The sequence below is a fragment of the Gopherus evgoodei genome, chromosome 2, assembly GCF_007399415.2.
Source record: "Gopherus evgoodei ecotype Sinaloan lineage chromosome 2, rGopEvg1_v1.p, whole genome shotgun sequence".
In the NCBI taxonomy this organism is placed as follows: Eukaryota; Metazoa; Chordata; order Testudines; family Testudinidae; genus Gopherus; species Gopherus evgoodei.
In genome coordinates, this window is record NC_044323.1 from 116,830,247 (window position 1) to 116,854,059 (window position 23,813).

At 43.9% G+C, this 23,813-nt stretch overlaps 1 protein-coding gene across 1 annotated transcript in view; it reads right to left on the reverse strand.

The window, feature by feature from the left end:
• The window catches only part of LOC115646086 (zona pellucida-binding protein 2-like), a 62,675-nt gene extending 39,920 nt beyond the window's left edge, over nucleotides 1-22,755 (reverse strand). Inside the window, exons 1-4 of the mRNA XM_030551568.1 lie at nucleotides 22,618-22,755; nucleotides 21,998-22,157; nucleotides 4,799-4,978; nucleotides 4,268-4,393 (exon numbers count right to left, since the gene is read on the reverse strand). The gene's annotated coding sequence lies outside the window, so the exon portion shown is untranslated. The remainder of the gene's footprint in view (nucleotides 1-4,267; nucleotides 4,394-4,798; nucleotides 4,979-21,997; nucleotides 22,158-22,617) is intronic.
• Between the last annotated feature and the right edge of the window lie 1,058 nt (nucleotides 22,756-23,813).

Genomic DNA, 23,813 nt, shown 5'->3' on the forward strand with positions numbered 1-23,813 from the left:
GGGCAGAACAGAAGCCGAAGACTGCCAGATTGTAGTGGCATTGGCTTGTATGGTCTTAATGAATGGGAGGGCCACTCTAGTGGGGGCATCCGATGACAATATGTCCACCACTGGGTCTTGTACCTCCGGGACCTCCTCGGCCTGCAAGTTCATGTTCTGTGCAACACGCCTGAGGAGGTCCTGGTGGGCCCTGAGGTCAATTGGAGGAGGGCTGGCAGATGAGGTTCCAGCTACAGCCTCGTCAGGGGAGGATGAAGAGGAGAGACCTGGCACGAGCGGGTCTGATGAGGGCTCCGCCTGGCGGACCGTGTCTGTCTCCCCGGGAACCTCGGAGTCCTGAGGCTGGGTCAACCCTTCCTCCATAGGACGAGGAGGAGGATGGGTAATCGTGGCCTCCGGCACCCTGTGTTCTGAGGCGTTCGAGTGCGAGGGACCTGGATGAGGGCCTTGGGCCTGATGGTATGCCCAAGGCGTCCAGAATCCCCACTGCTGTGGTCCATGATCTTGAGGCTGGGGCTCATGGAACAAGGCAGGAGGCACGTCGGTGTCTGGAGCGTATGCACTATCCGCCTGAGAAGACACGGACAGGTGTCGGGATGGCCGGGGGGGAGCCGAATGAGGCTGGTATGAGTCCCTCGCTCCCGTCGCTGGAGATCTCCTCGGTGCTGGGGATCAGTACTGGGAATCATATCGGTGCCGAGATCGAGACCAGGACCTGGAACCAGCGCGGTGCCAGGGGTTGAGGCAGGGCAGACTCAGTCATTGCAATAAGGTCCCTGGCCGAAGAGAATGTCTCCGGTGTGGAGGGGACTGTCAGCTCGACCATGGGTCTCACTGGGGAGCTCTCCAGGACCGGACTCAACGGCCCTTTCGGGACCGGACTCAACGGTAACACAGTCGTCGGTGCCGCAGCAGGAGTAGGTGCCGGGTGATCCGAACGAGTCTGTGTCGAAGATGTGGAGGAAGCTGAGGGCCTTCGGTCAGGTCCCTGTGCCGGAGAAGGCCGGTGCCGAGGTGTCTTGGCGGAGCCAGCACGGTCCGGTGCCGGAGGAGTGCTGTCAGCGCTCGGTGCCGAGGACGGAGGGTTAAGGGCTGCTTCCATAAGGAGAGTCTTTAAGCGAAAGTCCCTCTCCTTTTTAGTCCGCGGCTTAAAGGCCTTGCAAATGCGGCACTTGTCGGAGATGTGCTATTCCCCAAGGCACTTTAGGCAAGAGTCGTGGGGATCGCTCGTGGGCATCGACTTTTTACAGGCCGAGCACGGTTTAAACCCTGGTGAATCAGGCATGGGCCCAGATACTGGGTGCGGGGAAGGGCTAAAGCCCAAGCCCCGCTAAACTATATACAATAATTAACTAACAACTATAAAACTAATTACACTATAGACTAATGTCAACTATATACAAGAGATCAAATGAACAAAGAGAAGCTAGGGGAGTGGAGGACAGCTAAGTCGCGCACCACTGTTCCAACGACTGACATGGGCGGTAAGAAGGAACTGAGGAGCGGTCGGGTCGGCAGGGGTATATATCCAGCTCCATGGTTGCGCCGCTCCAAGGGGCGACCTGCCAACCCACTGGAGTTGCTAGGGTAAAAATCTTCCAGTGAGCGTGCACGCATGGCGCGCACACCTAACTGGAATGGATATGAGCAATCACTCGAAGAAGAACCGAGATCTCCTGACTCTCAGTCCACTGCTCCTCCACTGGACTTCAGACTGCATGGTAAAACTTACTGGCTAAGTAAACTCTTAAGAGAAGAACTCTGAAGTCTCACAAGTCTAGTATAGCTTCAAGTGTTGCAAAGGTTATTTAACACATTAAGAAGTTTTAGCTAGCAGAGATCAAAATGAAAATGAAAAAGCATTTTGAAGAGTTTTTTCAGACTTTTCCTTCACACAGGGATTTTTCATGGGGAAGTGATAAGTACTCGAGGCCTTATTATACCTGAGGAATATATTGAACTTTTTTTAAAACTCCCATTGAAATTAATGAAAGCGTTTATTTGGATAGGTGGTTATATGACCCTAATTTTGTATACTGATCATAATTACAACTTACAATTACCCTTCCACTCAGCATGAATAATAATCTTCCTTATATTTTTTTTAAGATTGCACATACGAACATCAAATGCTACAAACAGCAGAAATACTAAATCAAAATTGTCATTCCAATATACTCCTAGATGCAAACTCTGTACAGGTGTCTCTAGGCTTTATTGAAAAAGATCATACATACGCTGCTGTTCACTTATTGGGCTCTGGGTGAAAAGCAAGCCTGAAGCTCCCAATATTGATATCTTCTTCTATTTGAAAATATATATATAGTTCATCAAAACAGTAAGCCCTGTCAGGATAGATGGGGAAGAGGTTTTTGGAGCTCAATAGAAAAAATAAAGCCTTCCTTTTTATCTCCTCACATCATCTCTTCATCATCTCATTTTGGTCCCTATTTGGCTGCTCTCTTTTTTCCTTTCTTTTCCCATTTTTCCTGTTACCATCGGATTTCTCTCTGTTCTTTTCTTCTTTGCTCTCTTTTTCTTTTTTTGCACTGTTTCTACTACTTCCTCTTTCATATTTTATGTCTTTCTCCCATATTTAGAACACCTTTTCTCCTTTACTTCCTCCCTCCAAATCAGACAGACATTCTAGACAATTCTGTAAGAACTCCTATATACAGAGCACTGCAAACACAAATACACTATTTACAAACAGTCAACTTCCTTCTATGTCAAGTTGTCTAAACTTTACTCCTGGTGGAATTCTGTGCTACTGCTTGCATGCATAATTAATGAGCTGTGCATATTTTTAGTTTGTTGTGCAGAAAGAAGCTTCTGCTGAAATGTTGTTGCAGTTCTGCCTTTTCCTCACCAGATGGCCCTGTGGCACGAGAACAAAGCAGCAGCTCCCGGCAGCTAGGGAAGAGAAAGAGCCTTCCTTCTTTGCAGTACCTGTCAAGCCAAGTCAGGAGACAGGGCTATGGGAAGACAGAGAATGTGGCGTGCTGTGGGGGTCAGACAGGGGCTCATAAGGACTAGTGGGGGAGGTCAGACTGGGGCAGGGGCTGAATCTGAGTGGAGGCTCAAGGCCATGGAAGGAGGGAGGTGCAGGACCACATGATGATTGGGGAACAGGTACAGAGCTACATAGAGACAGAGCAGGAGGGGTGGGGGCACATAGACACATAGGGACGGGGAGGGGGTGCAGGGCCACATGGCGATGGGGCGAGTGGGTGTCTGAGTGGGAGTCGGGGGACACATGTGGACAAGGGGTGCAAGGACACATGGGGTTGCAGGAACACATGGGGACGGGTAGATGTGCCTGACTGAATAGGAGAGACTAGGGGTCAACCAGGGTCTGCATGGGGGAAGCTCTCTAACAATCCCTCCTTGCCTCCCAAAAAAGCCTGTTCCATACTTTTCCCATCCATACCCAACAACCCTCCAAGTTCCCAGGAATTTATTTCCCTCTCTCTTAGCTCCTCCATTACCCCAGACTCCCCCAAGCCTTTGCACTGCTTCTGAGGGGTGCATGAAATATGGTTTTGTCTTGTCATTTAAATTAATTATTACTCAGAGTTCTGTACTAATATGCCTACTAAGGAAACTATTTGTCAAAAGCAATTCCTGAATCTTTTTTGTTGTCTGTATTGTTACAGACATATTTGCTGACATGTATTTTTAAATAAATGACCAACTATAATTGAAACTGGTGTGATTAAATTGTGTTTTGATAAATAAAATCTGACAAATTTTACAGAATTTTAAAATATTGTGCACTAATTTTTTTTATTTTTTGGCACAGAATTCCCTCAGGAGTAAACCATGGAGCCTAACTGCAATGGGAAGATGACCAGAATCATATGGTTTTAAGCAGTTTCTCTTTTCAGCTACTTATGTACCCATAACTTTAGAGGGCTCTTTTGTCTGCATTGCTGGTAGCAGCTCAAACTGTACAATCTTAAATAGATATGGATCCACGTTTGCCCCCATAGATGAATATTTCCTTAAAATAAAACTTTTTCTTCTTTTTATACCACTAATTTCAGCTTTACAATTTTACCAAATATACCCTTCAAACTGTTTATTTTGCTCTGTACTTATATTACTCCTGATTGGTTATTTTTCCTCAGAATCCATTTATGATTCCTATCAAATGCAATACATTTATCCAAACTACTCTTGTTTGCATATTCTATTACAGTTCAGCTCAGTGCAAAAGTAAAATTAGAAGGTGCAAATTGGCTGCAAATATTAAAAACATAATTACCTTTGGTTATCAATCCTATGGGACCAATCCACTGATACTTCGGATCAATGATTCTCTGCTTTAATAGCTTTTGAGTCAAACACTTAAGAATTAAATCTTTGGAATTAATGAGAACATACACCGGAACTAAAACAGAAAAAAAAAAAGTTAGAATATAATTAGACACAAGAGTAGACCGACTGACATCAAAATAAATATAGACAAGGATTGGCCCTGTGGCCGAGTAGCAAAGGAATCACTACTTCATAAAGGCTCTGACTGTGAAATACTGACCCCACTGAAGACAATGCCAAAATTCCCATTCTTGTTTTGTGTAGGCACAAAAAGAGTTTTGATTTCTAATGCTGTCCATCCAGCCTATTTGAGAGAGGTGAATTTAGGACTAGAATTATCACCCAGTGTTAGGGAATAAAGCAATGTGAGGGGAAGAGATCAAAACAAAAACACCCTAGATTTACAATTTCTATGAAGTGTTGGAACACTGATTAGTATAAATGAATAATCAGGTTTCTCATAGTATTATTGGCTTACTAGTTGATCCTTCTATTCCAAGTATTTGATCAGAAATTTGTGGAGCATCTGGAATAGATGCGACTCCACCCGTTTCATAAAAGGCCACTGAGTCATGAATTCTATCTATATTTTCTCGCTTCAAGCGTGCAGCTCCTTTCTTTATAAGATGAGTCTTATCCAAAAAGCAAGGACTTCCAGCTAGATCAACAGAAAGAAAAAAAACAGTTTTACAAAACAAATAAAAATGTAAACAATTACAAATAAAGTAAAGGCAGTTGTGCTCTAAAATACTCAGGGATCTGTAACACTGAAATAGAATAATTTTGCATTTGTACTCTACTGTATGTTACATAAGATGAAGTTTCATGTTTTTACATTTTTAATTGCTTTCTAGTACTCTGAAACAAAAATTTAGTCCACCTTGGAGCTTGAAGCAAGGAGGTAAGCTAGCAGCATTAGAAAACGGATATGTCACTTACTCTTTGTAGAGCTAAAATAAGAAGTGAAACTATGGTAGTAAATATTATTGGGTTGTACATAAATATATGAAAAGTTGCACATCTCTAATCAGAATATGTATGTGAATGAAGCTTGGAGTATGTGATAACTTTGGTTCATTAGGTACAAGAGACTGAACACAAGGGACTCTCTGGGTCAAATTTCAAAAAGGAAGCTTTTAAAAATGTTTCCTCTGCTTAAGTTAATTTTTTTAGAAAAATAATTATAGAAAATGCAATATTAGAGAAAAATGCAAATAGAAAGAGTTAGAATGTAAAATATAGAGATTAAATTCAATCACTTATATGTGTGCAATCCAGGGATTGCTATCCTGCATTTAGTGCAAATACATCCTCAGCTCTGGAGTCACTGCTAACTGAACAGAACTGTTTACTAGAGAAGCAATATATACCCTTCTTAAGTCTTATACCCTATAATGGCACTAGAGTTCAATTCTGCCAATGAACAACACTCTTTTATTTAGCTGGTGCTAATCCTTGCTAAAATCATAGTAGAACTATTATATGGTCTCAGTAAAAATCAATTCAGCCTCATTTCTTATTTGTATTAAAAGCTCAATCTACTACACTGGTACAATTGAAAAATCTATTACTATGAATTAATTCTTTTACATTACTTTGACTATGTAGTATAGTGGCCCTTTAAAAAGTTTGCCAGTTTTCTTAGATAATTAACAAAAAACGTTCAGTATTCAAGATATTTCTTAGAATAAGTATTGAGAAGTAAAAGGGAATACTGCGGATACTGAAATAACCTAAATAGATAATGACGGTTACCCTAGTCCTTAAGGATCAGCATTGTGAGCTCAGGCCTTTGCAAAGACAAAGCCATGCTGGGAAGGAGGAGGAGGAGGCACTCTCCTGAAGAGGCAATGCTTAGTGGCATTAGACCTGTGTATATTACACTGGACTCATTTCTTGACTGTGTCAAACATATTCTTGGTGTCATTGCGCCAGGGTGTGGAGAGACAAAGGTGGCTCTAAGCTACTTTTCTACTTCCACTGATCCTCATGTTTGCAATTCCTTTGTATTGAGTAATTTCTGTGAATTTCATTAATATGCCATTTCTCCTAAATTTCTCGTTGACTTCAATGGGAGTAGACTTGGGCCCTTAATGAAGCTTTAGAGATTTTTTTCCCCAATTCAGTATGTTGCTTTTTATCATTATCCTTCATTTATAGTCTTTCAATCATTTTTAATTCATACAACATTGATTGTATCATCGTTGGTTTGAACTGATATTGAGTATAAGATTTCTTAAGTCTCTCTGCCAGGGGATGTTTTTAAAACACCTGATAAATTTATAAAAAACATTCTTAAGTTGCTGAACACCTTTGCGCTGTGGTAACTTACTCTTTTTTTTTTTGCTGCCCCTTTCTTATCCCTCCCATGTTAATATTTAGTTATCTTTCTTCTTTTCTAAATACAGCACAAGTTTGTTTTTTAACCTCAGATCTTTGAATACCCTCGAAGTCACATTGGCCACTTCTTATTTGTTGTGCAATTTTTCACAGTTATTGTGTTTGGCCTAATAGCATCACAAATTGCTTAGCCTTCTTCCACGTTGTTGGGTTTTCATATTTCATCTTATCACACCTAAAAGGAGACCAAATAATTCAAGTTCAGGAATTTGTCAAATGTGCTCTCTTATGCAATTAGTGCTCTGTAGCAGATGCTCATCATCATTTTCCTTCATTTTTCATTCTTTGTATTTCTTTAGCCAAAGTATTTCACCATCAATATCTTCATTGTCTAACTGTAGTTTGCTGTAGTACTGTAATATTTAAGATATTAAAATTTCAGAGAAAAATAGAATGCATTAGCTGGACAATGTGAAACATTTCAACCTCCAAGACATAACTGTGTGGCAGGCATGAGAAAGGCAGGTAGTTGAACTATGGGGACTACATACTAAAAAATATAGCATTGAAAACGATTTAGTCTTTTATCTGTCAGCACCACCTGGCACTTGGGTTGTAAACAGTATATCTGAGCAAACTTCTGGCAGGAAAAGGAAAAGTAGTCATCATGATCCATATTAGTATGATGAAGAATGTGCAGAATGATAAATCTAGAATTAATATCCTTCTAAAATATAGTTATAAAGTAAATTTTTATGTCACTTTTCCGAGGAGTGGTCTGGAAAATACAATTCCATATAAGTACACGTTACAACTTTGGAAGAAAGGAGCAGATCACCTAGGCTGACTAAAAAATATCCAGGTAATCAGCTGTGTAAATCAGCTACAATACTTAAAGCAATTAAATGTATACAGTTACTTAAGATAACAAATAAATTCTAACGTTTCAGCTCCTCTTGATTTCATCAAGTCAATATTTCAGCACTTAAAAGTTCAATTCTAGGAACAGCAGCATGTTAATCAAATACACTACCATCCAGTTTGTGCATGAGGAATCTTTGAAGTTATGTTGGATCCTTTTGAATTAAATAAGAGACTGATGACTTAATAATGCAATAGCCTAATACAGTTACACACACTAACATCCACAATACTGAACAAGATAAATACATGACCTAATTTAAATGTAGTTTTAAAATAGCTTTTTGGTTACAAGAATTGATTCCTGACTGAGCAATTTCCCATGCAACCAGATGTTCCAGTTCCTTACAATAGAGAACAATGTGCATTCACAGTTAAAATGATATCTTAATACTTTAGATGTTAAATTAAGTTAATAAGGAACTGAAAAAACTTGTACTTTCAAACATCCTGGCAATTCTAGTTATAAAAATGTTGTATATATCAGTGAGAACTTATATGAAGAGGAAATAATCCACATATTGCTAGACATAACTAGTTATATATTAAAAATATATAGTTTTAATCTTCTAAGTGTTGTACAAACTCCAACAAATATAGTCATTTAATCATCAGCATAGGGGCAGTCTGGGGTTCTGTGTTGTATGTAAAATAGTGCAAACACTACACATAAAAGGAGGGAGGTTAATAAGAAAATGCTATAAGAGAAAAGACAGAATAATTAAAGAATCCTGGGAAGTTATGTATTAGAGACAGATCACAGTAACACAGAGGGATAAAAGTTCCTTAGTGATTCACAGCCTGTCATGAACATACATCTAAGGATAGCATAAAATCCCTCCTTTACCTGTAAAGCACCGTTTCCCAAACTTGGGACGCCGTTTGCATAGGGAAAGCCCCTGGCGGGCCAGGCCGGTTTGTCTGCTTGCTGCATCCGCAGGTCCAGCCGATCGCGGCTCCCACTGGCCACGGTTTGTTGCTTCAGGCCAATGGGAACTGCTGGAAGAGGCGCGGGCCGAGGGATGTACTGGCCGCCACTTCCAGCAGCGCCCATTGGCCTGGAGCAGCAAACCACGGTCAGTGGGAGCCGCGATCAGCCAGACCTGCGGACGTGGCAGGTAAACAAACCAGCCCGGCCCGCCAGGGGCTTTCCCTACACAAGTGGCGTCCCAATTTGGGAAACACTGCTGTAAAGGGTTAAGAAGCTCAAATAGCCTGGTTGGCACCTGACCAAAAGGACCAATAAGGGGAGAAGATACTTTCAAATCTGTGGGGGGAGGTTTCTGCTTTGTGCTCTGTGTGTGTGTGTATGTGTGTGTTGTTCTCTCTGAAACAAAGAGAGAGACCAAGCAAGTAATCCAGTTCCTGTTGAAATGATACATCTAATATTACAGAAATAGTAAGTAATAGCAAGGAAATGCGTTAGATTATCTTTTGTTTTAGCTTGTAAATTTCCCCTATGCTAAGAGGGAGGTTTATTTCTGTTTTTTTATAACTTTAAAGTTTTGCCTACAGGAGAATCCTCTCTGTTTTAAATCTTATTACCCTGTAAAATTACTTTCCATCCTGATTTTACAGAGGCGTTTCTTTTACTTTTTTCTTTATAATAAAGTTTTGTTTTTTAAGACTCTGATTGGGTTTTATTGGTGTCCTAAAAACCCAAGGGTCTGCTTTGTGCTTACCTTGGTTACTTATTTGGTTTCTATATTATTCTCAAGCCACCCCAGGAAAGGAGGTGAAGGGGCTTTAGGGGATATTTTGGGGGAACAGGAACTCCAAGTCATCCTTTTCCTGAATCTTTGTCTAACTCGGTGGTGGCAGTGATTCCATCCCAGGGCAAGGAATTTGTGTCTTGAGGAAGTTTTTAACCTAAGCTGGTGGAATATAAACTTAGGGGGTCTTTCATGCGGGACCCCACATCTGTACCCCAGCATTCAGAGTACAGAAGGAACCCTGACACAGCCCCTAAGTCTAAGAATTTATTACAATTAAGCTCTCTCGTACATACCAACAAGGACTCTAGGTTCAATCTAATGATAAATGCAGTCATGATATTTATCTCCACCCCTTCCTCATGATACACCCAAAAGTAAGTCATTCTTGGTTAGCCTCAGTAAGCCGGAATGCAATCAAAAAGAGAGAGAGAGAGAGAGAGAGAGAGAGAAAGCTCAGAACAATGAAGAAGCCCTAATTCTCCAATACCATTGCTTTTTTGTTTGTTTGTTTGTTTTGTTTTATTTTTGTTTTCGTTTTGGTGCCAGTTTAACTTACATCAATGTAAAAATAGTATAACAGAGTGGAGAATCGGGCCCTATATTTTATATTTTTACTAGCCTGAAATCAGTAACATCCAAATCTTAAAAGCCACCTATCTCTAGATTTGTAAATGTTCAGTTTCATGTTGTTCCAACATTTATAGCATGTGCCATTTCTCTGAGTATCATTGCCCACTCAACCCTCTTAAATGGAGTTGTAACTGAATTGCAGTGGTACAGCACCTAGATCTATGGGTCCTGGTGGGTGCACCACTTCAGGTGACGGTGTATCCAGGTGCCGCGGATCTGGGATTTTCAGTAGCATTGCCTGGTCAGGTCACGCATGCGCAGCAAATGTCTCGTGGCGCCATTGGAGTCTCTTCAGCGCACGCACAGCCAGTTCCTCAGTTCCTTCTCTACCACCGAGTCCACATGTCGAACTCCAAAGTAGAAGGGAGGAGGGTGAGTAGTGGAGCACCCATGGAGGGACACATCTCGAAGAACCTCAGTTACTGCACAAGGTGAGTAACCCTCTCTTCTTCTTAGAGTGCTGTCCCTGTGGTGCTCCACTTCAGGTGAATGTAGAGCAGTACCCACTATAGTTGTGGGGAGACTTTGGAGTTAAGTGCATAACAGCAGTGGAAAAGACAGTAAGGTCTAATGTGGCATCCAACCTGGAGTTTTGTCCCACCTGATTAGGAAAGCATTCCTCCACGGATAGGGGACCAAGTCCCACCCTGGAACAAAATAGCAGGCATTTGTGGTTCTATGCTGTGGCACATAAATCGATAGATGGAAACCCCCACTGATAGAATATCTGTTGTAAGACAGTAGGGTTCAGTTCTCATTCTTGCTCTTGTGAGAGCCATCTACTTAATGTGTCAGCAGTGGTGTTTTGGCATCCTGGTAGGTAAAAGGCTGAGATGTCGATGTGGTGCTGGATACACCAGTTCCATAGTCTCATGGCTTCGGTGCATAGGGAGTGGGATCGTGCCCTCCCTTGTCTGTTGATGTAGGAGATACATTGTCTGTCATCACTCAAATTGATTCATTTCTTATAAGTGGTAGGAAGTGAAGACAGGTGTATCTTACTGCTCTGAGTTCTAGCAGGTTTATGTGAAGGTGTGCTTCCAATGGCGACCACCTGCTTTTTGTCGTGTGGTGGTCCAAGTGTGCCCCCCAGCCCAGTAGGGAGGCATCTGTTGTGATCATGACTGAAGGAGGTCTGTGGTGAAAGGGAACCCCTATGAAGATGTTCTCTGGTCTTGTCCACCATTGTAGGGATGTTAAAACCTTGGTCAGTGGTGTTACCACCATGTTGGGGCTGTGTCTGGTGGGTTTGTATACTGAACGCAGCCAGCCCTGAAGACACCGCATATGTAATCTGACGTGTTTTACCACGAACATGGTGGTGGCCATGTGTCCTAGGAATTTGTGAAAGTTACTGGTAACACCCCTAACAACTAACGGTTTAGCCATTAGGGGGAAGCAGAAGCCTCATGTACACAGTACCCTGGACTTTTGAACTGTCTTCGCTCTTCTGCCTTAAAGCAGGAGAAGCTAGCTCCAAACCAGTTTTCACTGACCAAATAACAGAAGTACGGAGTCTGACAACCACCAATCAAGTATTAACATGGCAAGGATCTTTGTCTGAATGTGTATAAAAAGTTTGTGAAATTTGTGTGAGGCAGAGTCTTTGTACCAAGGTGCAAAAAAAGGCTCTCCTTTTCTTTGCAGAATAAAGCATCTTTCCTTATCCCTGTCAGGCTGTTATTGGCTCTCAGCTAGGCAGACCCGACATTTCGGTAACAGTTTCTGGAAACCCAGATGGGACTCTCCTAGCTCGGACATCGAACTCAGGATGGCTGTGGCGAACTAGGAGCGGCACCACCGGGGTGTTTAGCCCCTCTTCCTCACTTCACCGCAGCCCCTGGGGTTTGTGCTCCAATAAGGTGAGCCCTAATAGGATAAAGATACGCTATCTGGTTCTGGTTCTGTTCTGTTTTGGTTAACCATGTGGAAGAAGGGAAAGAATTGACAAGGATTTGTAGGGTATCTTAATGCATGTCAGTTTGTTAGCAAGAGTTAGGCCAGCTGTAACCCTAATGACGTGAGACTTGTAGAAGCGAGGATAGTGTGAGGCGAGTGGAAAAGAACCGTGTGAGAAGTTCCTCACTTCACCGCGGCCCCTGGGGTTTGTGCTCCGATAAGGTGAGCCCTAATAGGATAAAGATATGCTATCTGGTTCTGGTTCTGTTCTGTTTTGGTTAACCATGTGGAAGAAGGGAAAGAATTGACAAGGATTTATAGGGTATCTTAATGCATGTCAGTTTGTTAGCAAGAGTTAGGCCAGCTGTAACCCTAATGACGTGAGACTTGTAGAAGCGAGGATAGTGTGAGGCGAATGGAAAAGAACCGTGTGAGAAGTTATCACGACCTTGCACTAATAACCAAATATGTAGACTGGAGCCTTCCAGAAGTGAGAAAAATAAGATAGCAGGATGGCCTATGTATAAACAAAATGCAGTTGTTGCTTGTTATTGTCTGTAACAAAGGTATAAATGCTTGCTGTAATTGTTTACCTGTGGAGAGACCTGCCCAGGACTGGGGCAACCCTGTGTCCTAGGGCACTCCCTCCCTCTGTTGCAATTGCTGGAGAAATAATAAAGTATTTGATTTTGCTGCACCCAACCAAAAGTGAGAACTGAGTTTTTCTCCGACAACTGGTTATTGTTTTTCTGCTGTATACATTTGGGCGTTAGGTGTGTGGGCGGAACTGAACCTCTCGTTCGTAATTCCTCAGGGTGGAAGCCATCGCATGCGATGAAGCTCTGAGGTCAAATTGAGATCCTTCTGTCCCGTCCCCTGTAGCAGTCAGTGTAATAGAAGTGGAAAATCCTGGTTTAGACCATAATTCCCTCTGCTCTCTGTTTAATTCTCTGTTTGAGTGTCAAAAGACAAATGGGGGGTCTCAGGGAAAACCCTCTAAGAATAGCCCTTTGGATTATATGCTAAGTAAATTGCCCCTGCCTGGTGTTCAGAAAGGGATGTCAAGAAAGCGGTTTTTACAACTCTGCACTCAGGATTGGCCAGCCCTGGGGACTGCATGGCCCGAGTTTGGCTCCTTTGGTATTCCGACTCATTTAACCCCTTTGCACCTGATATCGGAGAATCAAGTGCCAGGGCAAATGGACTATTGGTTTTTGTGGGACGATGAAGCTCATCGTTGCTTAAAGAAGGTACAAATCCAGGCCCCTCTATTCCCGAAAGCCTCTGCCCTCACAAGGCCGATTGTTGGAAGGACACTCCCCCCATGTATTGTCCTAAACCGCAGCCACCCCCGGTGATAGCACAACCACCTGAGGCAGACCTGGAGGCAGCAGTAGTATCAGAACAGGTCCTGCCACTGAAAACTAAGAAAGCCTCAATTCAAGTCAGTAAACCAACTAGTAAAGCAAACAGCAGTGGGTATATTACTTCTCTAACTATTCCCGTCTTTAGCCCATCCCATACGAGAAAGGGAGCACTCTATGGGGAAAAACAGTTAATATCCAGGCACCCCTCCAACCATCCCAGTTCCCACAATGGATGGGAATGTTGTAGACCGTTATGTCCAGGTCCCATTTACAACTGCAGACCTTATGAACTGGCAAACCACTACGCCTCGCCTCAGAGACGACCCGGACGTCGTTCATAGGCAATTCCGTGCCATTTTCCTGTCTCATAATCCTGATTGGCAAAATGTGGGCCAACTTTTAGACTGTCTATTATGTACAGAGGAGAAAAAGCGGGTCCTAAGGGGGGCCCGGGAGGCGGCAGAGGCTGCCAACAATGGCCGCAGCTTTATAACCCTCACCAACCCTGCTCAATGAAACCCGAATGATCCAGCCCAGCAGGCAGAGTTAAAAAAATTTCTAAATTATATTTTGGCCGGTATAAAACAAGCAGAAGAAAAAACTCCAAACTGGTCTAAGGTCCATAATACTGTACAAGGAAAAGAACACCCCTCTAACTTTTATGAAAGACTTTGTAAAGCATTCTGTACTTATACTAACATAAATCCCAAGGCTGCGAACACACAGTCCACGGTCAGGCTTGTTTTTATCTCTCAGTCAGCCCCGGATATCAAGAAGCGGTTGCAGCAGTTCGAGGGCGCTAAAGTAAAATCCCTGGAGGAACTGGTAAGCATGGCCACCCATGTGTACTACACAAGAAATAAAGTTCAAGAAACCAAACGAGTGAGGACGTTAGCAGCCCTTGTAAACGCTGGGAGTAAAAAACAAGGAGGGAGGCGGAAACCCCCCAAGTGGCCCCCAAAAATGGATCACGGGGGGGCCCCAAGTCATGCTAATAACATATGTAATTATTGTAAAAAACTTGATCACTGGAAAAGAGAGTGCTCAAACCAACGTACCGAACAACAGCCCCGACCTCAACACCAGATGGCTGTGAAAAGAACAAATGCTGTCAATAGTGAGGAATAACAGCGACCCAGGGGTCCACTTGTTACCTATTCAAATAATTTTACCACTTATGTTTGTTCCTCCACAGATCCCTACGTCCGTTTAACTTTGGGAGGAACCGCTTATTCTTGTCTTTTGGACTCAGGGGCTGCCCTCTCTACTGTTACTGCCAAGCCAAGAAAAGAAAATCTCACAAATAAAAGCATTCCGGTAATGGGTATAGGCAAAAAGCCATTTGCCTGTCCTGTATTGTAGGAGGCTGCTGTAAAAATCTCTGGTGTCTCAGCCTCCCATGCCTTTTTGCTAGCTCCGAATTCCCCAGTTAACCTCTTGGGCAAAGACCTGCTGTGTAAATTACGTGCTCAGATTTTCTTTTCAAATAACAAAAATCATTCTCTGCTTGCCTTAAAATCAACTCCCTCAGCTATGTGCCGCGTTAACCCTGGCTGCCAAGAACCCAGTTCTGCCTGCAAGCCTAATAAACCTGCCTAAGCAACTCAGACGAAAGGTACAAGCCTCCCTGTGGGGCACTTCAAAGGCAAACTTGGGCACTCTCCGGACAGAGCCCGTACAAATAACCCTAAAGCCAAACATTAACATTCCTTGAATTCGTCAGTATCCTATCCCCCAGAAAGCTCTGCTGGGCCTTCGAAATCTTATCAACACATTCCTGCAGTTGGGAGTGTTGGTTCACACTAAGTCCCCTTTCAACACCCCCATTCTGCCTGTTAAAAAACCTAACCTGAATCCAAAGGGAAAACCGGTTTATCAATTTGTCCAGGACTTGCGTGCAGTAAATAAAGTCGTCCAGGCTAGACACAATGTGGTGCCTAATCCTCACACTATCCTACTGCCATTCCAGCAGGTACTGCTTGCTATTCGGTAATAGACTTGTGTAATGCCTTTTTCAATATTCCCCTAAATCAAGACAGCTAAAATATCTCTGCATTTACATAAACAAACCCAAAAACCGAAAAAGCAAAACAACTAACCTGGACTCGGCTACCCTAGGAATATGGTAAGTCTCCAACTATTTTCTCCTCCATCCTGGCACGTAATTTAGCTAATATTAACCTACCGGGTGGGTCTATGTATCTCTTGTACGTAAATGACGTCCTGGTTTGTTCCCTGGATCAGGTAACATATAAAACAAACATTATTTGCCTGATAAACTGCCTGGCAAAAAAGGAACATAAAGTATCTCCTTCTAAGCTTCAGTTTGTTAAGAACAAGGTAACAGATCTTAGTCATGTGCTCACCCCGGGGCATCGGACATTATCCAGTATCGGTATCCAATCAATCCTTAATATTCCCCAACCAAAAAGAAAGCATAAAATGTGGGGATTTCTAGGCCTTGCAGGATTTTGCTGTTCCTGGATTCCAGGCTTTGGGGAAATGGCAAAACCCCTCTTTAAACTGATCACTCATAATGTCAAAAAGCCCCTCCATTAAAACTCTGGGGCTGTAAAAGCCTTCCAAAAAATTAAAACAGCGTTGGCCTCACCCCCAGCCCTTGGACTCCACAATTATCAAAAGCCTTTTGTTCTTTATGTACATAAGCGGCTAGGGGTGGCCTCCGGTGTCCTTACACAAACCTTTGGGCCTAAAAAATGGCCTGTGGCTTATTACTCCCAAAAATTGGATGCTGTAGCACAAAGCTTTCCTGGCTGCCTCCAAGCAGTGGTTGCAGCTGGTCTCCTGGTACCCCAAGCAAAAAAAATTACCTTGGGCCATCCAATAACCCTACAAATCCCACATGCAGCCCAGCAACTGTTAGTGCAAAAGGGCACCCAGCATTTAACTAGTCAAAAACTAACTCACTTAAAAGTTTCTTTGTTATCTAAAACCAACTTAAAAATTAAACAGTGCCATACCTTAAACCCTGCTACCCTGTTGCCTTTCCTGGACAACAAGCATAAGCCCTCACATAATTGCCTTCAAGTAGTACAACATCTAAAAAAACCTCAATCAAATCTTTCAGATGTGCCCATTCCAAATGCTAAACTAAAGCTGTACACAAATGGCTCTGCACAGGTCGAGGAGGGCCAGCAAGTATCTAAATTCGCAGTAACTACTCTGTTTAAGGTATTGCAGTCTGCTCCCCTGGGACCCTCCACCTCAGACCAGGCGGCAAAATTAATAGCCCTCACCCAAACATATAAGTTGGCAGCAGGTCGGTCGGTAAACATATTCACTAACTCAAAATATGCCTTTGTGGTTTGCCATGCCACAGGCCAACTGTGGGCAAAACGGGGGTTTATCACCTCCAGTGGCACTAAGGTAGCACATGGGCCCTTAATCCTAAAATTATTAAAAGCCATTCATTTGCTATCTAAGATTGCTATCGTCCATGTCCAAACCCATCAAAAAAAAAATAATCCCACCGTCTGTGGCAACCGACTGGCCGATTCAGCTTCAAAAGCGGCTTCCCTACAGCCTTATGTTGCTCACCAAATGGCGCTCACATCCTCTCTCCCACCAACTCAAGTCCTGGTCCCTTTTACCCCTAAGCCATTAGAAGTTAAGCATTGGAAAAGTATGGGGGCCACCAAAACGCCAAGGGGAAAGTAACAACTACCAGATGAAAGAACGGCGTTGCCTCAAGCTGCTCTGCGGCCTGTCTTACTTAAACCACACCAAAAAACACATGGTGGGGCAAAAGCTATGGCAGCTACCGTAAATAAACTTTGGTATGCCCCTAAAGTATTCCAGAAAGCTAAATGGGTCCTTGCTACCTGCAACATCTGTGCAAAATTCAATCCACGGAAAAAACCTAAAGGCCCTCCCAAAGCCAGGTTATGGGCATACACGCCCTTTAAACAACTCCAAATTAACTATTCAAAAATGCCTAAGTGTCAAGGCTACAAATAACTTCTTGTAATCGTGTGCCAACTAACTGGTTAAATTAAGGCATTCCCAACTAAACAAGCAACCGCCTTAAAGGTGAAAAGAACCCTATTAAACCATGTCATTCCTAGGTTTGGCCCTCCTAGGTCTATTAACTCCAACCAAAAAACTCATTTGACTGCCCAGGTTATTCAAACCCTTGCAAAGGCCCTGGGTATTACCTGGCTCTTACGCACCCCTTAAAAACCACCATCTTCAAAACAAGTAATAAAAATAAATCAAACTCTAAAACTTAAACTCTGTAAACTGTGCGCTCAAACTGGGTTAAAATGGCTTTAGGTCCTGCCTCTGGCCCTTCTGGCAGTTCAAACTGCCCCCAGAAGCCGGCTCCATCGCTCACCCTTTAAACTTTTATTTGGCAGGCCATACACCGAATTTGCTAATCCAGGACCTGTAACTAATTTAGTCACTTGGGGTAACAAGAAACTAACCAGATATGTTGTTTCCCTCCAAACTACTCTTACCTCTCTCCACAGGTATGCAGCTCAATTTCAGTCCCTACCTGCTGACGTCCCTGCCCATCAAATCACTCCAGAAAACTGGGTCTATGTAAAAAAGTAAAAACACAAGCCTCTCCAACCCTGGTGGGCGGGCCCCTTCCACGTCCTTCTTACTTCCCACACTGCAATTCGTGTGAAAGAGCAAAACACTTAAATTCATCATACCCAAGTTAAGCTAGCCCCTAGGCCGGGGCCAAAAGCCAACAACTCCAAACCTCAAAAAAGCCGGGCCAGCTCTTCCCACCGCAAGCTGGAAGAGCCTAAAGCAAACCTGGAAGGCCAAGCCTCTTAAAAAACTAAAACTCCTGTTCCAACAAAATAAGTCCTAAAACTTTATAAACTATAAATTTCTGGGTAGTGGTACAATGGTTACTAGCTTTCAGTTTGCCCAGCGGTTAAGTCCTTACAGCAATTGGCCATATTAGAACACTTGTCTAAATGCTGGCTGTGCCACCAAACCAGTTCCAAAAAAAAAAAATAGGGTTGTGGGCTATTCCTGCAAATCTCTCCAAACTACTCTCTTTACAGGTAGTGCAAAAAACTAAATGGGCATGGGTAAAAAAATATCAGTATAATAAATACAAAAAGGTGTCAAAGTTTAGCATTATTACTGGGCAGCTAAGGGGGTCTCTCTTTTTAATATTCTTGAAATTGAATATCACCTGCCCCTTTGCTTAAAAAATTTAAAAAAAAGTAGGCTACCTTCCCCTTAAGGCCTGTGACCAAACCCTTCGGTTTGATGTCAAAACCAAAACCTTTTCCCCTTTAAATGCTTCTAAAAGCACTCAAAACCCCCCTTGCCTCCTAAACAGGGTCTTTACTGTAAAATCAACAGGCATTCTTTATCACGGAAAATGGTTCCCCTCGTTCCTCCCGCTGGGCCCCATAAATAACACATATACGTTTTATATAAATATTTACTCTGGTGTTTGTTGCCTCATCCATCCCTTAAAAAAATGTCCAAATGCCCACAGCCCATAAAATCGCTTGCAAGTTTTACAGCTAATTTGTTTGCTGTTGTGTATTGTGGGGGCATCCTAAATGCCACCCATGCCCTAAAACGTTTAAATATCTCCCATTAAAGGTGCCAAAACCACATAATAAATACCCCCAAGCAGTAAAAGTGTCAGTAGCCCGGCACCACCAAGTCACGAGTAATACCCTTACCCTCTATTTAAAAGCCCCCGCTTGTATTTTATCTGTGGCCATAGCACCTACAAAGCTCTCCCTCCCAGTTGGCAGGGTCGGTGTGGTGTGGCCCGGTGTTGCCTAATGTTCAAATCAACAACATGTTAAATTCCAGTCAAATCCTCAATCTAAAAAGCTATTCTCACAAGCTTTTTACCTCCTCCATAAAAACTAAAACCAAGTGTGCCAAAAATCCCTTAGTTGTCAAACAAGCAGAATTCCATTCCTTTGTTCGTGCACTCATTCCTGGGTTGGGGGTAGCTAAGCTCAAAAAAGCAGTTGTAAATATTTCTGCAAAGCTTAAAATAACAGCTAAGGCATGAATAAACGCTTTCCAAAAACTGCAACAAAAAATTCATAAAGTAGCAAAAGTAGCTTTACAAAATAAACGTGTGTTAAATGCCATAAATGCTAAAACAGGAGGAGCTTGTGCTCGCATCAAAAAAAAAATGCTGTTTTTATGTTAATCGCTCTGGCTTAATTAAAAAAAATGTACAAGCTATTAAAAATGCTGCTGTTGTTTTCCATGCTGTATCTCTTGATCACACCTTTAGTTTTAAAAACCTCCTCCCAAACCTTGGGCCCTGGTTTACAGGGGTTTTCCAAACAATTGTAAAGTAAATTATTTTCCTTCTTTTCTTCCTATGTATTGTTTAAGTAATAATGCAATGTGCAAAGTGTGTCTGTAATACTGTAACTAAAAACTCTGCTGCCCATACAAAAAACCAGTATCTATCCCTCCAGCTTAATCGCAAATTGCATAGCGGGCCTGACAATTTGGGCTTGTCAGGCCTGAAAGGGGGACTGTAAAAGTTACTGGTAACCCCCCTTACAACTAACGGTTTAGCCATTAGGAAAAAGCAAAAGCCTCATGTACACAGTACCCTAAACTTTTAAACTGTCTTCTCTCTTCTGCCTTAAAGCAAAAAAAGCTAGCTCCAAACCGGTTTTCACTAACCAAATAACAAAAGTACAAAGTCTAACAATCACCAATCAAGTGTTAACACGGGAAGGGTCTTTGTCTAAATATGTATAAAAAGTTTGTAAAATTTGTGTAAGGCAAAGTCTTTGCACTAAGGTGCAAGGCTCTTCTTTTTTCTGCAAAATAAAGCATCTCTCCTTATCCCTGTCAGGCTGTTATTGGCTCTCAGCTAGGCAAACCCAACATTTCAATAACAAATTGTAGGCACGTCCGTGCATCAATTCGTGGACAGATGTATCTGATGTCTATGAGATATTTGATGGCTAGGGCTCTGGCTTGAGTTGAGTCCTGATGTGCCCTGATGAATTCTAGTTGTTGTGTGAATATCAGTGTGGACTTCTGAAAGTTTATTTGCAACCTCAGTCTTTGGAAGAGGTTGATGGTCTATCATGTAATTGTTTCTGTCTCTTGTGTTCGAGTGTCCTTTGATAAGGCAATCATCTACGTTAGACTAGAGAGAGAGAGTATTCACAGAATAAGTTTTAAACAAACAATTTAATACTGTACACAGCAATGATGATTGTGAAGGTTGGTTGAGGTAAGGGAGTCAAAGGGTGGAAGACGGTGGGATATAGCCCAGGGGATGCCTTGCTGCTAAATGATGAACTAACACTCGGCTGAGCCCTCAAGGGTTAACACATTGCTGTTAATGTAGCCTCACACTCCACAAAGCAGCACAAATGGAGGGAGGAGACACAATAGACGCATGGCATTGGCTGCAAACATTCCCTGCGGAAACTGAACGTGAGGATGAACCCACACTATCCCACTGGACTCACCACTCCCTCCACTTTCCAAAGTGCTGGGGAGGTGCATGTATGTGAAAGAGAGTATGTATGAGAGAGAATGAATGACACTATGTCTGTGAGAGACAGAGAAACGCACTGTGTGCGTGTGAGTGAGAGAGACACGCATTGCCCCTTTAAGTACACTGACTTACTCTAAGTACACTGCATTTTTAAGTATATTAGCAAGTTGAGACAGCAGCTGCTGCCAGCAAGCTCCCTCCATCCTGAGCTCTTTCATGTGTCCCACCCCCACCCTGTGGAGATGGGGTACAGGAGCGGGGGGAAGGGGGACACCCTGACATCAGCACCTCTTTTTCCCCACCCCCCCTGCACAGCAGGCAGGAGGCTCCTGGGAGCAGCTCTAAGGCAGAGGGCAGGAGCACACACGGCAGTGGGGGGAGGGACACCTGAAATGCCTGGCACTTGATAGCCACCTGGGCGGCTGCCGCATATGGAATTTAGGGAAGCTGATAGGGGGGCTGCTAGCCCACCCTGGTTCCAAGCCACCACCAGCTAGCTCCAACGAGCTGCTCTTCCTGCAACAGTGGACAAAGCAAGCAGCTGCCAAACAACATTGTAAGGGAGCATTGCACAACTTTGAATGAGCATGTTCTTGAATTGCTCAGCAATGTTAACAACGAAACAATGTTAACCAGGGCAGCATTGAGTGATGAGTTACTGTACTTGCGGGTGGGTCTTTTACTCATGGTTTATGTTTATGAACCCTCTTTGCAATGTTTTCCTAAATTAACGCCAAGTTACTTCCCTCCTTTTATTAAAAGTTTCTTTTCTACAATTAGTCTGTGCTTACGAGTGGGGAAATATTACCTCTCAGAGGTGCCCAGGGGTGCTGTGTAAATTTCCCAGGTTACTGGGTGGGGGCTCCAGCCAGTTCTGTGTTGTACCAATGGAAAGAAACCCCTAGATATTGAACTCTGTCTTGATTGCTACAGGCAGCACCTGGCAGAAGGGCTACATAGCACAATATATGTACATTTCTTTGTCTGACAAGTAAAATGGGTTGCAAATTATAGCTTTCCTGACAAAGAGAATTTTGAGTCAAAAGATGTGTTGATAGATTACAGAATCACTCAAACATTTGACAAAAAACAACAAAGAAAGGAAGATATGTGTCCAACTCAAATGCTTCCCAAAATAAGTGACCTACTTCCCAATCCCAGTTGTGGAAAAGTCACGAGTGGTTTAAAATCATGAGATATTCCAAATACACATTTTGGGTCCTTCCTGTTTGCCATCTGGTTTTGAATCTCTATTGTACATTTTGAATACATTTTCACACTTTTCTCAAGAACCAGGAAGGCTAAAAATATACCTTGAAAAAGAACAAAGAAAGCAAGCACACTGAGAGCTTCACACAATAACTTACGAAGCTGAGCCTTTAAGAACACAGTGTGTGATTCTTGATAAAACTGAGTTGGCAGCACCACAGGTGGGTCTCCACTGGTTTTTTGTCCTTGAGCAAATAAAGCAGTCTGGCGAAAGAAAAGTTGCAGAAGGGGAAGACTAATCAAAAATGGATGAGAGCCAAAGAGAAGAGTAATGAGAGAAAAAGGCCAAACTTTTGGGCCTGTTAAGGGCAGTGGCGCTGGAACAACCTTCATAGTGGGGTCGCTGAAGGCGGAAACCACGTATTTGGGGTGTTATAACCACTTCAAGCCAGGGGGTGCTCCTGCACCCCGAGGTCAGATCAGGCATCCCTGATTAAGCATGTTACAAAAGAGGAACGCAACAAAAGCGAGGCCAACTAGCGGCTTGAGCGCGAGGCAGAAGCCGGAACGGCCATGAGCCGGTCACCCGCCCGTCTGACGAGCAGCTGAGGGTCGTGTGAGGGAAAACTGCGCCGACCTTTCCAGCCGGCAGCCAAGGGACCTTATGCAACTCGGCGATTTTAAAATGCACCGATCACGAAGCTGCTCCTCGGCGCTCCCGTACCAGAGAAGCGCTGCAGAGGGAGGCGAGGCGAAGGAGCTGGCGCCGCCGGGCCCAGCGGGCTCGGTCCGCAGGTGCCCCCTGCTCCCCGCACCGCCGGGGGTGACTGACACGCAGGTGACAGGCAGCCGCGCGCACCCCGGGCCCCGCTGGCGCGCGGGACGTTCCTCAAGGGAAGCGCGCGCCCGGTTGAGCCATCGGCGTGCGGAGCGCAGGCGCAGCCCGGACCCTCCCCGCCTGCGGAGACGCCGCTGTGAATTGGCCGCTAGGCAGCGCCGCCGGCTGGAGCCGGGGAAGCGGCCCGAGGATCTCCCAGCGGGGCGGGCGCTCACGTCACTCGGGAGAGGCCCCGCCTCGCTGCCTGCTCTCTGGGGGCGGAGCCGCCTCCCCGGCCCGTTACTCACCCGCCGGCCCCAGTGGCAGCAGCAGCGCCGCGGCCGCCAGCGCGAGGAAGGCCCAGGGCCGCGGAGGGGCCGTTAGCTCCATGGCGCCGCCCGCTCGCGCCGAGATTGAGCCTCGCGCCCCCCCCCCGTAACGCATTAGAACGCCCGGCGGGGGAGCCGGAAGCGTGAGCGGAGTTGGAACGGGGGAGGGGGCCCCCTCCGGGGCGCGGCCAAGCCACTAGCCCGTGTGTGGAGCAAGTTGCAGCCGCTCTAACGCAGGCGTTGCTCGTACTGGGGCTCTTTGTAGCATGGAGACGCTGCACCAGTGCAAATCCTGATTGATGGTGGCGCAGCACAAACTGCAGTGAAGTGTAGGGCTGGAGTGGCCCTCCAGCAGTCATGGGAGGCCAGCCCCCCCCCCCCTTGTGCTATGGCAGGCCCAACTAATGCCTGCTAAAGTAGTAGTGCTCAACTTTTCTAGCTGACTGTAAACCTTTCAGGAGTCTGATTTGTATTGTGTACCCCCTAGTTTCACCTCACTTAAAAACTAGTTGCTTATCTTAATACATCAAAATACAAAAAAAAGTGTCATAGCACACTAATTCTGAAAAATTGCTTATAGTCTCATTTTTCCATGTTATTGTAAAATAAATAAATTTGAATATAAATATTATACTTACATTTCAATATATCATACATAGAGCAGTAGAAACAAGTCATTGTTCGAATGAAAATTTGTACTGACTTCGCTAGTGCTTTTTATGTAGCCTGTTGTAAAAGTAGGTAAATATCTAGATGAGTTGATGTACCTCCTTG